The sequence below is a fragment of the Etheostoma cragini genome, chromosome 9 (assembly GCF_013103735.1).
Source record: "Etheostoma cragini isolate CJK2018 chromosome 9, CSU_Ecrag_1.0, whole genome shotgun sequence".
Classification (NCBI taxonomy): Eukaryota; Metazoa; Chordata; class Actinopteri; order Perciformes; family Percidae; genus Etheostoma; species Etheostoma cragini.
Genome location: NC_048415.1, coordinates 28520121 through 28537621, shown reverse-complemented (window position 1 = coordinate 28537621; position 17501 = coordinate 28520121). Strand labels below are relative to the sequence as shown.

General features: G+C 39.2%; 1 protein-coding gene and 1 long non-coding RNA gene across 2 annotated transcripts in view; both read left to right on the top strand.

The window, feature by feature from the left end:
* The window catches only part of LOC117950913 (inactive N-acetylated-alpha-linked acidic dipeptidase-like protein 2), a 498171-nt gene that overhangs the window by 161960 nt on the left and 318710 nt on the right, over positions 1-17501 (top strand). The gene's annotated exons all lie outside the window — the stretch shown is intronic.
* On the top strand, positions 7732-7952 carry LOC117950917. Its single transcript, XR_004658003.1, has 2 exons — positions 7732-7790; positions 7907-7952. It is a non-coding gene; the product is annotated as an uncharacterized LOC117950917 (long non-coding RNA).

Below are 17501 nucleotides of genomic sequence, written 5' to 3'. Positions count from 1 at the left end.
GCCCAAATGGAATGATCCAATGTTTTATATCCACATTGTCTGCCGGTCACGGTCCTGCACTATGGCCGGTGGCCTTAGGACTTTTGGTTTCAAATTTCTCCTGTCATGAATGTCTTTCCTTGGACAATTGTTTTGTGTCTACCCTTGACAGTCTGTCTTTGTATTTTCTGTCCTCGTTGTCTTGCTACTACCGTGTGATCCTGGGTTTTCTTAGTTTCCTGTTTTATTTTGTAGTATCTCCGTTTCTCCTGGGTTGTCTTTTTTTTATTTCCTGCCTCGTGTTTTCCTGCCTCTGTAATTGTCTGCCTTGAAGTGTTACACCGGTTCATCAGCCCTCATGGCACCTGTCCCTTGTGACCACTCTCGTTACCTTGTGTATTATACTTGTGTCTCTCAGTGTTTGCTGAAGTCTTGCTTTTTCCCACGTGTTCCTGGTTCTCTAGGATTATGTTCAAGTTCCCTCCCTGTTTTGGACTTTTGTCTGTAATTTTTTTTATTTTATTTTTTTATTGTTAAATCTATTTTGCACTTGGGTCCAAACCTGCCTTCATGTAGCTGTGACACAGCCACTGCGACAGTTCGACTGTGAGATTGGCAGTTGAATCAGACTCTTTAGACTGAATTGTCCAAAAGTCGACGATTGTTAGGATAATTTACCAAATCATGACAGTGTCATGTCACTGGAATCTTCTTCAAAGCTCATTTACATGCAGCAAGGGATCAATAACGTGCACCACAAGAGTACAGAGATTGACTGGCGAACATCCTCAGCAGATACTCTTTTAAGCAAAAACTCCCATGGTCACGCAATAGACAATCCTAATAAATATTCTAATCATGATAGTCCTGAGTTACTCCCATGAGTTCCCACTGAGCTCCCACACATCATGCACTTCACCCTGAGGCACTTTCTATTCTTGCAAGGTCATACTGTTCTTTTGATACAGTCATACACAGATATAATCATTATAATGGCTATATAGTTAAGTTTAACACAAAACTATAGTTTTTGTAACACATCAAGTCATCAATGTTGTGGACGGAGGGACGATTACAACTTTACTTATAAAGCACGGATCTTCAACGAGGGGACCTAACAGTCAATACAGTGGGACCGCAAAATTATCATGTAATACGTTTTTGGACGTCCCCCCCAATTTAAAATATGTCTGGAAGTATTAACATGAATCAAACACAATATTAGGAAAGATAAATCGGCCTATTCTACAGTATGTATATCCTATGGTAGCCATCGGTTAAGATTATAGATTAAATGTGTGTTTGACATTGAAACATTCTGAAATATGGATATGAATATAATTGTAATAGCTTAGGGCACCATAAAAATGGAATGTGTATAGGCTTTTGGCCACTCTATGCGTTATTGTAGGCCCAGTTTATTATGCAACTTAATTGTACACAATAAATGTAGTAAGGGGGTCACTGCTCTTCACTCTTTCATGTTAGGGGTTGTTGGCCTAAAAATCGTTGGACTCCTCTTATGTTAAGAAATACAAAGCAATCAAAATATCTAAAAATTGAAAATTGGGAAACTATTACAAACTGAACTGAATTAGCATTAGCTGCTTTATTAAAGCTTCATTATCAGTAGCTCATTCATCAACTGCATGTCTACAAGCTAGCTAATGTCCAATCATCAGGGTTGGGAGGGTTACTTTAAAAACGTATTTCAATACAAGTTGGCACAATTTTTAAGTATCATAGCTTGATTACTTTGTTACTTTTGTATTACCTCAATACCAAATACAAAGACAAGAGAAAAGAAATAGTATACCCAAATATACAAATAAGGACAGGAGAAAAAACCCAATACGATCCTTTGTATTTAAACTTAATACACACATGTGTAATCTGTTAACAACAGAACACATACTGTGTATATATATACATATTGTATATGTACAGTATGTATTTTTGTTAGTAGTTTGTATACATTTTATGCTGTCTTATTATGGTTTCCATCTGCATGTTTTGAAATTTTAAAATTATTAAGTGGAGGCTTCAAATAAGCCCACTGTTTTTTTTGCAGCTCCCTACACTGTATTTCTTTATCTTTGTCACATTTTAAATTGGGAAAATAAACCTATAAGCCCGATACCACAATTTTTAACGTCAAAAATGTGTCCTCAGTGTGTATTTAAAGATAACTTTTTCATTAAGCATCCTATACTCATCCTATACCATAGATGTTTCATTTACGGGATTCTTCCGGTGGTTCATGTTGGCATTATAAACTCTGTCTAAACACATTTTTCTCCTTTCCAGGAGGGTTGCATGGACTAGCCAGACCCTCCTACGCAGCGCTGTGGAGGAAGGTCTGGCAATGCTAAACCAAGCACATTCAGGCAATAGCCTAAACACCTACAATGAAAGTGCACAACCCAATGGTTTCACTCGAGATCAGTGTCGTGTTGTGTTAGACAAGTGTGTTGGGATGTGTGCGCCTGTGCGTAGTGTAAGCTCTTTTGTTGAGTTGCCTCTTATCGAATGGGAGAAGAAATGCACGGCCATGACCATGGGGGGGAGGCAGAAAAAAGTTTGCCATCTTGGTTAAGATGTTGTAGACTCTGTGTTATTTTAGTACCTTCATTATTAATAACCCTCAGCTACAGTACTATATCTGTCTTCTTTTAAAATGTATTTTAAATTGTAAACTACAACTTTTGACTATATGTAATCTTATAAAGTTTTTTTCTGTAACTTGAAAAGAATAGAGGAAATGCCTTTTTTATCCTAATTACATAACGCAATTCCAAGTATTTCGTTCCTTCACATTCCGGCCAATTTTAATTGATACAGGTGTACAGCCGAGCCACTATAATAGCAGTAGCATGGTTAGAAAGTAACTTTTTTGCTTTAAATTAAGAATAACGTTATGAATGAAACTGAAAAATGAATATTTCAATCACTGAACTGTGCAGAAAAAAAGTAAAATCTTATCATACAACTAAAAAAGGAGGAACCTGTCTGTATAACCTTATTTTGTGAAGTCAGAAATCCGTGGCTGTTCCCCTAACTGCAACTATTCTCAGGCATTCACACCCATACTTAGAAAATCCAAACACAAATGTCGGATCAACTATTAAGGTGTTCCCTGCAGAGAAGGTGTGAGCACTTAAAATGTCACTGAATTTCACATTAGCCAGTGGCCTGCTGTTACATTGCAGTTGAATGATGGTGTGCATAGATTCATAGGTGTGTGTTTTCTTCTAGTGATGATTGGTGACATTTCCCTACATGTCTGTTTTGATACTCAGGACTGCAATGTGCAGTAAAAAGCTGTGATTTAGCCTATAGCCAATAATATGATATCTGACACATCATGTTACTTGTTTAGTATCTAGTCACTTAAATCACTTTTTTTGTGTATTTCTTTCTTTATAATTTTCATTTCACATTCCACCTTCACACTGCACATACATTTATGTGAGAAGTCTGTTTACTGTGAGTCTATTTACGCAGCACTACATATATTAATTGCAAAAAATATGGCATCAATTTGTAATATGTGTACTGTTGACAGATGTAGCAAAACTGTAAATGTCAAGGGCCAAATTACTCATACTCATGTGTGAAACAATTGGATTTACTTAAGCAATAGCTAGGTATTCATTTCAACTCAGATCAGCAAGCTCATTAAAGATGTCTCATAGAAATACTCATTAAAGACTTAACAAACATTCCTAATTGTTTGCAAAGGCAGCTACTAAACTCCAGGTGAGCAAAGGTATATTATATTTGAGATGAATACAATAGTTTTAGTATGTAAAACAATGATGTAGGAGTGATTAAACAAACTTCTAAAATGAGCGAAAAGGCACATCCATCGCCAAATATATAAAAGAGCGAAGGGAACTTAGATTTTAGGGAGCTTAGATGCAAACGATACTGACATAATCATGAAATCATTTGTATAAAGCTTAGTGGTTGTCGGTTGCAGCGTAACTTGAGGAGGAGTGGCTCATCACTAAAATGAGAATAGCTGGTCCACCTTAAATGTCAGCTCACCTTAAAGCATCACTAAAGATTCTTTTATTCCTTTCCAAAATCACTGGTTCATTAACTCGTAACCGGGTATAACTGCACTATGCAAGTTTGCCAGATCAGGTGACAAATCTCTAGTTCAAATGAGACATTAGTAATGGACAATTCTGCTTCCAACCTGTAGGGGGACTGAAGAAAAAAAGTGCTTTGGTGTTGCTTTAAGTAAGTGAGCCTGTGCTAAAGTTGTCGCTAGCTCCAAGGCTAACCCCTTCACTTTAACCAGCGGGTAGCAAGCAAGACACGGGATCTTGGCTTGGGTCTTGAGGAGTTGTAGCATTTATTCATCAACAAATAAGCTGTACATAGACTGCACAGCTACATTCACAGCTTGAGCGTTACTGCTAACTTTTTACCTAAGGACAAACTAAATTCAGCAGCCATCAACTTCATACAGTCTACAGTCCATACTTCATAGGGTTTCGGCAGGGTCTTAAAATGTCTAAAATTTTAGAATCTAAATTTTAAGCTTTAAACCTTTTATGTTGCGATATAATAGGTCTCATATTTTATTCATAAAGCTCTTAAAAAGTCTGAAATTTGACTTGCTAACACCTGCAGAAACCCCCAGGCGGTTTGCAAAAATGCTAGTTGCTGCGCCTAAGCTGTATAATGGCAGGTAGGAACCCTGCAAAAGATACAAATGAATCACAGCTGGTGATGGAGCATTTCAAGAGAAAATCCAAACAATCTAGCAGTCTCAGACTGCAGGTAAGGGTTTCCATGGCACGGATATGCTTATGACGGCAAAGTATCCCAAATTAAGTGAGCTGAAAGCATTTCATGCTTGATTTGAGGGCATTGTCAGGCAACAAGCAAAAATGGCTAAAGAAGAGGTTAATGAATGGGTTGGAAACTTCTTACACCCACCCATCTCCCTTTCTGATGATGACGTCAAGAAAGCAGCCACAGACAACAAGAAAAAGTTCTACCGGAAAGAAGTAAAGTACCTGGACAACAACCTACTCATGGTTGTCAGCAAGACAAAAGAGATGATAGTGGACTTTAGGAAGAAGGAACTATCCTCCACTTTATATCAACAGCTCCTTACTCCTTATTCCTGCTGGCTGCGGATCCGCTCCGCCTTCCATCAACACCCACCAGGTCCGGATTTGGCTGCCGTCATGACTGACAGCTGAAGTCACGAGCACCCACGAGATCTCCCAGTATTATTTAGAATAAAACCACAAAATCAACAGCAGTTAGTTTCTATCCAGAGGAATACAGAGAAAACAACTCTAGGCTGTTTTCAAGGTGTACAAGGCTGTGACAACAGCTATATTTTATTTTGTTTTATTTTGTTTGTGCGGGACAGGAAGTCGAGCACACAATCTGCCCTGTGCTGAATTGCTTCTGTCCGGAAAAAATAGAGGCTCTGCATATCTGCTCCAAAGGGCTGGGGATGGATTAGTCTTGCGTTGCCGGACTTTTCTCCACAAAGCTGCGGTGGAGGGTCTGGCAAGTCCACACTGCCTTATTTCTTTAAACCAATCACAATCATGGTGAGTGGTGCTAAGCGCCAGACTTAATGACGGTGCCTCTGCTAAATAGTTTCGGGCGATGAACTTGCTTTGGTGGCACGTGTACATTCAAAGGTTGTTTCAATCGTGCAACAGAAAACTAAGACATTCGGGCAGAGATCTGAGGAGCGGTTAATCATAGTCCTCATAAATAAATTATGGTAGAAGCAAAAAAATCAAGGAAAAGTGGCCATTTCAACAAAATATGCAAGTCAGGCAAGCAAAATGCTCTGCTTCTGAAATACTCCCAGTGTGGTGTGAACCAGGGCGGATCAAACCGCGTCTCAGCAGGAACGCGTCGGTTGGAATCCAGGGATTAGTCTGCTGTGCCAATTCCATGTGATGGGAATTTGAAGGTAACGGAACATAAAAGCAAATAACCCAACTGGTTATCATTGCCTTGGTTATTCTACGCTTTGTGCTGACAGTCTATTTTGTGTGTGCATGTGTGTATGCGTTCATAAAGAGAGTACAAAGAGCTTTTATCTCCAGTTGTCCAAAAACAAGTGTGTATTTCATGTTCTTAACCAGACAGCAAATTATTGTCTGTGTTTACGTTTAGAGAGGTTGAGAGTGAGAGCAGGTATGAGTGAAAGATAACAATGGAGAAATACAGAAAATGTGTGGAGCGAAAAAGAAGTAAGCAGGAAACACAAAGGGAAATAAATTGAAAATGAATTAGCTAAGAAGCAAGCAGAAATTGGCAGAAGAGCATGGCAATGTAATAGGAAGCATGGAAGAAGATGCACATTAGCAAGAGGCACATGGTTGAGTGAGCAAGTATTAGTGGTGTGATCTTATTCAACATTCACAGCCGTCCTGCTGGGATATTCTGAAGGGTTAATAATCAATGCCAACACATCGGGATTGGCCAATTAACACACAGCTAGATATCCACCATGATCGGGTAAATGGAGCGAGAGAAAATGAGAGAGGGGGAAAGATTGATTTTGTTTATATGGAACTGCAACACTATCTGGCTGAAGAAGAATGCCTGTGTTGAACTCATGATGTTATTCTTAAAAAGTCGTCCTTAAATTGGACAATTACAACTCTGGCAGTAGAAAAAAATAGTGTTGTTCAACCATGGTAATGTAGCCTTTACAAAGAATTTGTGAGCTTTTCTCCATCATAGCTGAAGAAAGCCAACATAGATGTGGCGGTTTTCTGTTGCACAAAGGGAAGAAAAAAGAATGAAAGCATCTCGGAATTAGGTGTGGGTGGAAATTTCATTTCAAATTCATGGTTTCCTTTTTCTCAGATAACCTTTTTATTTAATCAGAATGTCCTTGATATTAAAAGTCTATTTTTTGAGGGAGACTTGGTTATGAAAGCACACTAGCATACAAAGTTACAAAAGTTTTAAAAAAAAATAGTATTTCAGAAACAAACAAGGGACAATTAAAACAGATGAGGGACGGCAGCTACATAATGCAATATCCACCTTGGTATTAGCAATTCTGATCAGAGCTTTGAAATGTCCCAGGGCGAAAAGTCATTAAGCTGTAGTGTGTTCTGAATTAGGAATTATGAAACGTCCACTATTTGTTACACCTTTCTTTTTACTTTGCATGTCCACAACTGAGACCTACTGTAACAATATCAGATAGTTCCATATTGACAATATGCTTTTGTATTTTTTTGACAGCAACATATGCAGCAGATTAGTCATACTTTGCCAGACCTCTCTCTACTATGGCACACATATCAGACATTGTTCAAGATTTCATGGCATGAAGATTTAACTTTATGATATAAAAGTTTTTTTAAACATTAATATGAGTTCCTCCAGCCTTCCTATGGCCCCCAGTGGGTAGAAATGGTGATGGTTGTAAATTGAGCCTTTGGTATCCTGCTCTGCCTTTGAGAAAATAAATGCTTAGATGGGCTGATCTAGAATCTTGCCCCTTATGACCTCATAGGGTGTTTCCTCCCCTTTCTGTGTTTTGCACACCCAGAGAATTTGGCCCACCAATGGGAGAGAAACATCATGGCTTTCAAACGAGCAAAGTGGCAGTTGGTCAAGGCAACAGCCCCCCCCCTTCTTCCTTAAAAGCTACAGACTCCGAAAGGGCACATACTAAGGAAAGCTCATTGTGGGACTGCACCAAGGCTGAATTTTGGGAAAGTGACTTCAGATACAGTATGAGGGGACCACTAAGGTCTATATAAAAGAGACTTCAGATACAGTATTAGGGGACAACTAAGGTTTATGTAAAAGAGACTTCAGATACAGTATGAGGGGACCACAAAGGTCTATATAAAAGAGACTTCTTTTATATAGACCTTCTTTTATATAGATACAGTTTTAGGGGACCACTAAGGGCTATATAAAAGCATACAAAGATCACCATATCATGGGACCTTTAAGACAATTGAAATTAAGAAATAGAAAAAATTAAATTAATTATTAAATTAAAATTAATTCCACCTCCACTGGTTTGTCCCTCTTCTCCTTTCTTAGCATGGCTTGTTTTCAATTGCACACATGCTAAGCACTTAGTCAATGGTTGCATAAAACTGCACAACACACGTGTTCATGGTAAATGTAGGCTTTGTACCACAAGCAGCGCTGCCAGATACAATTTTATTTCTTTAACTAAAAATAATTTAATGGCGGAAAACAGATTGTTTCTGCAGCATTCGGATTCAAACAGATGCAATGTTGTTTGTTTCATTCATCACCAGCCAAATTGACAAGTAGCTTAACAATGTTACCCGCAAATGTTAATTTTTACCTACATTTGGCTGGTTGGGGGGTGCCCATTTAAAGCCCTGGTTACAATGACGGTTCCAATAATACGTTTATCCACTACAATTATCTATGTTAATGAGTTAACAATCATGTTAACAATCTCAGCGCTGTTTTCTCATTAATCTGCTATGTGAGAGACACAGTTATGCAGGTGTTCAGAGGTGCATACCTATTCACCGCAAGAGGTAGTGGTTCTAAGTAAGAAGTAACGGTACTCGTGGAGAAAAATTTTCAGTCAGGATGTACAACTGAGCGCCTACGCAGGCGATTGTAATCATTGACCAAAATGTATCCTGGGATGAGTGTACTGATGCTGTTATTAAAAATGGCCAAAAACGCTTGTATTTTCTTAGGAAATTTAATTATTTAAATGTTGATAACAAAATTCAGTATTCTCTCTCTATTGTATTGTATGCTGGTACCTCTCTGGGACATTAAATAATAATAATGTATACTTTATCAATCCCGCAATGGGAAAGGTTATTACACAGACATGCACATGCACTAACTGGAGGGATGACAGAGTGAGGGGGCTGCACATGGAAAGAGACCCTGAGCATTTGGGGGTATGCTTAAGAGCACCTTGGCAGTGCCCTGGAGGTGAACTGGCACCTCTCCAGCTACCAGTCCACCACCTTACTATGGTCCATATGGGAACTTGCGACGCAACCCTCCGGTTCCCAACCTTACTCCCTACTGACTGAGCTACTTCCACCCCCAATGAAATGTTTTCTAAGTCTAAGAACCAGTGAGTTCCGGCCAATTTCTGACACTAGGGACCGGATCTTTAGGGAAAGATAGCAGGTCAACAATATATGCCACATAGAAGTAGTATGCATTATATGAAAGCTGGAAACCGTGAGCCTCACTTCCAGAAAATATTCTAACATCTTAACTTGAGTTTCAAAGATAATATCTTCTTATTACAGAAGCAATTCATAAATGCATGGCCGTGTCCTATCTTATCTCAGACGCCATATCTTATCTTAACATATTGTTAAGATGTTTTTAATCTAAAATTAGTTATTAGTTATACAGCCTATGCCATCCTAATGTAGGATTCCTAACTTGGAAAATCCCTCGGATAGGACAGTTCTGTAGCTCAATTATCCTAAGATCCTAAGATAAGATAGGATGTTTTCCTTAATGCAAATAGAAAACACATTTCTGTAATGCCAAACACCCTGAAAGCCATCCTGAGATGCAGTAAAATAGGTTTTCAGACTTTTTTGTTATAAAGAAGGGCTTAAAACATTATGATTGAAGCCAAATAGGTTGATACCAACTATAACAGTTTTTGACCACTTGATAATTGATAGAAATTGTCAAAAATCCCTTCCAAAATATCACATTGAGGCATCAGCTAACGAATAACAGCACTCATGCTGTTACTTGGTAGTAAAAATGTTTGACATATGGAGATTTCTGAATAATTTCATTTTTTCGGCAAGCGGATGGTGCAATTCTGTTCTGGAAATTGCTCAGAATCCCCTTTATTGTCCCTTTTCCTAGAAGAGCCGTAGATCTTCTGAATGACCTAGGTCTAAAGTTTGTAGGTGTAAAGTTTCATCAGGCTGTGATGATGATTGGGGGGGCATTTTAGACCTTCATTTTTAAAAGACAGCTGAAGAAATGAAAGTGGTGAGAGTTAGAATGACATGCAGCAAAGAGCTGCAGGTTGGAGTCGAACGGCCGCTATATATGGGTGAGCTACCCGGGCGCACAGGGTGGGATTTTCAAGGTCACAACAGGTCATTTGATACAGTGAGGTGAAGTTTCAGAAAATAGACTACTATGGGGACTAACATAATCACACATGAATGCTGTTGGGCTCGTTGAATCCACAAGAGCTTTAAATTCATACCCAATGGATGCAACTCCAAGACCTTTAAGGTTGATGCTGCACAATATGAGTAAAGTATGCAATTTGCAATAATGTTGCTGAATATCGCAATAACTATCACTTGCTAAGAATAAAAAATAGAGTGAACTCAGGCCTGCATCTCCACTGCTTTCAGTGTTTTGCTTGAATACAACAAATTGCTTGTTGAATTTAAAACAAAACTAAATTATTTTCAACAATCTTTTAATAAAGAAATTCAACATTGAATTGAATGTTGACTATAAAGTGCAGTTTTCTACTGATATTTTTGTTCAACTAACACAAAAAAAGAGGTGGTTATCACTCGCGTTACTGCGCGGGACAGTCACCAGTCAACCCAAACTTCTGAACACAGCCATACTTAGAAATCCAGAGAGAGTTGTGTGGAGCTTATAGTCTTAATCGGCTTTGTAGCAACTCGTTTGGGAATGGCTTGAATGTAAGGGATGTTCATTATTATCAAAAAGTTCCGCACTAAAGCTTTAAGTAGCAAAGATTTGCAACTCACAGAGCAAACAAAGCAGTGCGTGTGACTTCTTCATTACATGTTTTTTTTCTTTCCTCTATATTTTCCTTCACAAAAAAAGACAACCGTCTCAAAATGTCACATAGGTGTACCACAAAACCTCAACCGTCTTTGCTCCTTTAGATGTCTGTTTGTGAACATGTTGTGTGTGCATCAAAGAGAATTGACGTCTGCAAATGTCACTTTGTAACGTGCATTGCTCAATCCGTTACATGTCATCCATTAATGGAAAAACTAAATCATGTGCCTGAGGCTTAAGGATCTAACGTGAACCAACAACAGGAAAAAACTTGGAATATCTTCCGTGCCTTTTCAGTCATCTCCTTTTACTCCAATTCTGCCTGGCAGAAATAACCTCCGGTAAAACTAGTTCTACATTACATTTAAATAATTGGTTATGATTTAAATTTTACAGGGGCCTGTACCAAGAACCAGGATGGTTGAGTAAGCTGGCATTCAGACAAATAGTGTTGTGCACTAAATTGACTGTATATATATGGCACCTTTCTGATCTTAGAGACTACTCAAAGCGCTTTTACCATATAACCTTTCACCATTGAAACACATTCATACACTGTGGTCGAGAATGCCGTACAAGATGCCACCTGCACATTAGATAAACATTCACAAACATTTACACACCGTTGGCGCCGCATGGGGAGCAATTCGGGGTTCAGTGTCTTGCCCAAGGACACCTCGACATGGGATTGCAGGGCCAGGGATCAAACCACTGACCTTCCTTTGGTAGACGACTGTACTACCAACTGAGCCACAGCCACTCACGATGCAGGAGCTCTCTGTAAAAGTGGCCTTCTTGATATTAATAAGGAAGTAACATTTTTTGACACAGAACTGTTGTTGGCTTGAAGACAACCTTGTCTGAAATGTTTGAAGCAGCTCAATCACAATCGTCTTGGGTGGTGCTAAGCACTGGATGGGGTTACAGTGCCATTGCAAAAAAAGCTGTGGAAGGAACTTGTTTTGGTGGAACGTGTAGGTTCAAAAATTGTGCGACAGAAAACTCAGATTTACTCTGCAGAGATCAGAGGAGCAGTTAATCATAGACCTCATAAATCCACCAGAGTTTAAAATTACAACAAAAGGAAAGCGGTAGGTAATGGACATGCATCTGAAAAGAAAAACTTAAAAACACTGATTTCAAAATGAAATGTGTATGATGGGAAATGGGGGGAGGGGGGCCTAAGTCGGCATCCTTACTAAAAATCAATGGCCTAAAGGTAGAAACTCCTCTTTCCTTCCAGAGCTGGCCTGGTGTATTTAATGCCGTCTTCCCGACTTCAACAGGGAGAGAGGGTTTTTACCCAGGTGGTGTTCATATTAGGACTTCCTCAGAGATCTCAGGCTCAGGTGTCAGACTCAAACAAAAACGCATCAGGTCTCGGATGAAAAGGCCTCAGGCCACAGGTGAATCAGCATCAGACTAGCCTAAAAGTCACTCAGACGCAGAAAACCTCTGTCATCTTCACACAAAACTGACTCAGGGCAAAAATCCTCAGTCTCAGAAAAATCTCGATCAAGTCTATGAAAGTCAAGTGTCAGACCAAAAAGTGTCATGCCTCAGTAAAATCTCCATCATCTGAAACTGCTTCAAACCAAACGGAGTCAGTTGAAAAGACGGCGGCCTCAGACAAAAAAAGTTGTCAGACTTTATTGTTCAGAAGAGGGCGTCCTGGCTCCAAAAAAATCTCCCTCAGCTGAAACTATCTTACATCAAACTAAACGGCCTCAGAGTGTGTTATATCAGAGACCTTCTGCTAGTTTGTTATGTTTAACTAGCTAGCTAAGTTAGGTTAGCGACGAGTGGATGCATTCATTTTAAATAAGTGTGACCGGATGTCCCAGTGACAAAAGCCCGTCAGGATGCTAAAATGTCCCAGTTTACACCAACCACTATGAAATTGTCCCGGTTGTTGGCGATTACATCGGCAACGTGGTCTTATTATAGGCAAATCATTAACTAAACCCTTCTACAAAGACTAATATAGCGTCTGGTTTATGATTTTAACAATGTGTGTGTGTCATTTGCAGTCTGTGCCAGCGTTGCAATGTATATTTGTAACACTGGCTCTTATCTGTCTTGTTTTAACAGTTAGGCTATATCGCTAGCTAGCTAATCTTCACTACGTTGTAGTTGCTATGACAATTCCCAAGAGATAGTCAGCATTCACTCCTAACAAATATACAGAATGAATGTTTCCAATAGGGAAGCTATCTAGTCTATCAAAATAGATTACATGTATTACTGCATTCCTTAATATCCCATGAATCTTTAGGAATGAATGTGTTCATAGTCTGTCACTCGTGACCTCACACATGAACGCAACTAATGCGTTAGGAACATGGGCACTTCATTTTTCCAAAACAAATGTGGTTGCTGCGCAACTTCTGATTTGAACACAACTTGTGCTTAATGTTGTACCCACCTCACCTAATCAGGGCTTAGAGTATTCCGGCACCGTGTCGGATCTCCAGCGTGCGGCAGTGAGGAAAAATAAATAAATACTTTTGAGTCAATTGATTTCACCTACCGATCATATAAGAAGGAAACCAACTCTTACTGACACAGAGCCCAAAGCACTCGGGCCTGGTTCCGGATTTCTGTGGTATGACCATTTTAGAAAAATAAATACATTGAAAAAAATCACCTGGGAATTTTTTTTTTTTAGATGAGCTAGGTTTAACCAATCATTGGACTTCCACCAACCAAGGAATCAAGTTCGAGCCAATTAGATGCATTTAGGGCAAGTCCTTGCTGAAAAGTGAGAGTGCGGCTAAAAATATGTAGACACAGCTTTAGTTGAGAAAGGAGTCAAAAACAAATGGCGCTGGGCATGAATAGAGGACAAGAGGAAAAGGGGGGAGACGGGAAGCACCCGGCAGTATGTTCAAGAAAGATACTCACTGTACGGTAGCAGCGGTAAGATAGTGCTTGCTAGTCACTAGATGCTAGTCACAAGATGCTAGACCAACCGTGTTTGTGATAAAAACAATGTGTGTGCATGTTCATAACGGAGCAATATATTTTATTAACGATGACCCCTGTAAAATGTAACTAAAGCCCAAACTGCCTTGACAAAGCTGTCTGTCTGAATCAGCATGGCCGTTATATAAACATAGCGGCCTTGTCCCAGAGTCTAGACGTCTAGCTCTATGAAAAGATAAACAAATCAAAGTTTTTTAATAAATGTACATGCAGCAACTAATGTCAACATGGACAAAATCAGCAATGTACTAATTTGTTTTTTTGATGATGATCTTGTCAAAGTAAATCTAGAAAGGTTGTTTTTCACAATGATTCAATGTTGGATTATAATAATATTGCAATATGTAAATCTACATCGACTATTCATTTAATATATGGTTGGAAGAAGTAAAAATGTATCTGTAATATTTAGCCCCGTGGTGGAAATAGGAGGATTGGACTCAGGAGTACTTCAACTGAGGACTTGATTTATTTCTTTGTCAATCACATGGAAGATCAATATTGCAAGCATGACTTCTTTCAAAATAATGTAAAGTAAACAAAAACATGAAAACTAAATACTAACTATTGAAATTATCATCACAAACTAATATCAAACAAACAAAAAATATTCTAAAGCCAGCCCTGACTATTTGGGCCCTAACACCTGCAACCTTCCAGGCCAAAGTCATTCTCTCTCTCTCTAGAAGAGCCTCTGTCTCCTTGCTTTATAGCAGAAGCCCTCCTGCAACACAAATCAAAGTTAATTGGAAATGAATCAAACACTATTGTGTTAATTCACCATTCCAAAACATTTCTAGCTTCATGAAAACACCATATATCTACTATAACATCATAAATGAAATGTTACATGCTGAACAAACATCTCAAAACAGAACTCCATGAACTCTGTACACCCCTCTGTACTGGCTGACACTTGGACCATTCCAGGTCTTCTCCTCTATAAATTACTCCAGACTCTGTCACTTCCTGTTTGTCATTTCGACCCAGAAACCTGCTTGAAATGAGAACAGGTGAATGAAACTAAAATAAATTACTGAAACTTAATTGTGAATGTGTTGTGGTTATCCAACCATGATTTCTAGTCTGTCGCCTAGTACTTAAATTAACTGAAATAAAATAACAAACCATGTGTTCATTGATGCAAGCCCACATGCTAATGATAATGCTCAGCTTAGCATGGTACGAGATGCTACCCTCGGTTTAAATGAAGGCGTGGGGTAGCTCCATGACAGTATCCATTTTGTTGCCAGGTGTTCCAGGTTTTACTCAGCAATGTTGAATCAGTAAATGCACTTAACAGATACTTTTTGTAAATAGTCCAGAATTTTGGTCCAAACCAAGCTTAATAATGTAAACTTTGCTGATGAAACACAGACAAATAAAGGACCCATTTTAAGGGGTGTTGGATTCCTACCCATTGTCATTCCATCCAAAAATGAGCCACAGAGACATGCGAGATACCAGTTCATTCACCTGAGTGCAACCTGCAATGACCTACAACCACACTGACTTGACATCTTTGATCCGATTTGACAAAACAGCCCCACTGGCCTTCACACTCTAAACTCATCACATCAAAACGCTCCTCAAAATTCATGCATGGAAATCAGAGTGGAAACACTTTTTATTGTTCTCTTTCTCCTAATGTCTGTGTAACTTGGGTAAAGTGTGACAGTATTTTCGGATAAAAACATTAGTTGTTATTAGGATTAGGGCTACACAAGTAAACAAATTTTAAGCCCAATCTTGATTTTGGCTTCCCACGATCTAATTTGCGTGATTGAGCAATATTTTAAATGCGTAATTTCATGGAACGGTCCGGTTTCTTTTGCAAAGCCAATCTACCGCTCAGTAAACCACTGTCTGGTCATGTGCCAGTTAGAGTTGTTCCCTGCACCGCGCAGCTTAATTTCTAGATGTAGACAGTCACAGAGAGACAGATTAATTCCACAACAGATAGCAGTCAGTTTTACGTCGGTCACAAGGTTTACCAGTTTGCCAGTAAACGCAACATTTTTCCCATCTGTGTTGTTTTTCAGACAACAGCAGTGACCAGTGCTTAATAGCGCCTGTTAGCTCACAGGGCTCTGGTGTGCGACCAACGTTTCTCCTCTAGGTCGCACTGGTGCTAATGTCCTCTCATCCGCTGCCTCTCCACAAACAAGGCAGTGTTGTTTGTATGGATATGGTTACATTTTGCGTCACATGACCCATTTCTTTTGTAAAGCCGTGCCTGTTTGGATTTCTTCTCTGACTCTCCTCGCAGCCCCTCCCCCATTAATTCACACACGGCTCTATAGCAACATGGAGAGACACAGCGGCCACCGGTGTTATTCCCCTACTGGTTTCCACACCAACCGGGGACCATCATAGACAGTTAAAGAAAGAAGGTTTCCGCATGTTGTGTTTACGTAACAGCTGCCGTTGTGGCCTGCCTCTGGCACCAGATTCGTCACACAATCACAAACATATTCCTGGCGATTTTCAAATCACTTCCCAGCTCTACTGGCGCAAAAATGTTTGTCTAAGTAAGCACCATATCACAGCCACCTACAAAATAAGCTCTAAAAACAACATAAGTTTGGGTTAAGCTGGTTGCGATCTTGTGGCAAAAATAAGAGTTTCCACCAAAGCCCACAGCTCTATGCAGTGAGCTTTCATAGCAGTACATAAAGTCACTTTCAGTTCCGTATTTATCAACTACGTCAGTAACCGGGTAACACTTTGGTGTGAGCTAATCTAAAACAACTGGTTACCTTGCCTTAGTTTATGAAATACCCGATGATAGTTATCCAGTTTCTTTGGTTGCATCTACGAACAAATTTACTACTACTACTACATCATAGCCACCTACTAAGCTACACATTGTGACTGACACACATTTAACAGATAAATCCTATAGTCAAATATTGTCGAAATACACAATTCAAATTAACCAAGCATTTTAATTAGTCTTTCATCAAATAATTCCATCAAAGCTGATGTTAAGTTGTTCTGAAATCAAACTCTGACATAGCCAAGTAGCTTTTGATATTCTTTGAGTTTATATTTACATAATAATATAATATGTATTTATATATATATAATATGTCCTGCCTAGCAGCCTGGTATACAGTATGAAGAGCTGAACACCTTGTTGTGCCAAACAGATGTTACTTTAGCAAGAGAGAGGCATGTTTTTATAAAGTGCATGCTGGACAAAAGTAGTTCTGGTTCAAAGGTGGTCTCCCAGCACACCCATTGAAACCACAAACTGCATGTTGTGCACTGGATCTGACAAAAAGAAAGCCAGTAAATTATTTGTTACGTTACATTTGTAAATATACAGAATTGTGAATGTGCTTACCGAGTCATCATGACCATCTTTATTTGTTCCTGGACTTTAACGGCAAGCGATTTCCTTTCTCAACTGAGTAGTTGCTGCCTCATCGGTCCTGACAAAACTTTAAGGACAAACTCTGCAAACTACAAAAGACTCAGTACAATTAATAACAGTTCATAGCTTTATTCAAGAAAGGGTCATTTGCAGACATACCTTGCAGACTAATGCCCCACGGCGAGGACGGTCAATTGTATCACAAGTCCATCGCAATATGTCTATTTTTGCACCTCATGAAAGATCTGTAGATAAGCTAAATATGGTTGAAAAGTGGTGATTTTGTTGTGGGGGCTGTGCGGTGAGGACCCAAACGCAGAGAGAAGGAGGCGGCAGGAGCAAGTCAACAAAAAGTCTTTATTACAGTCCACAA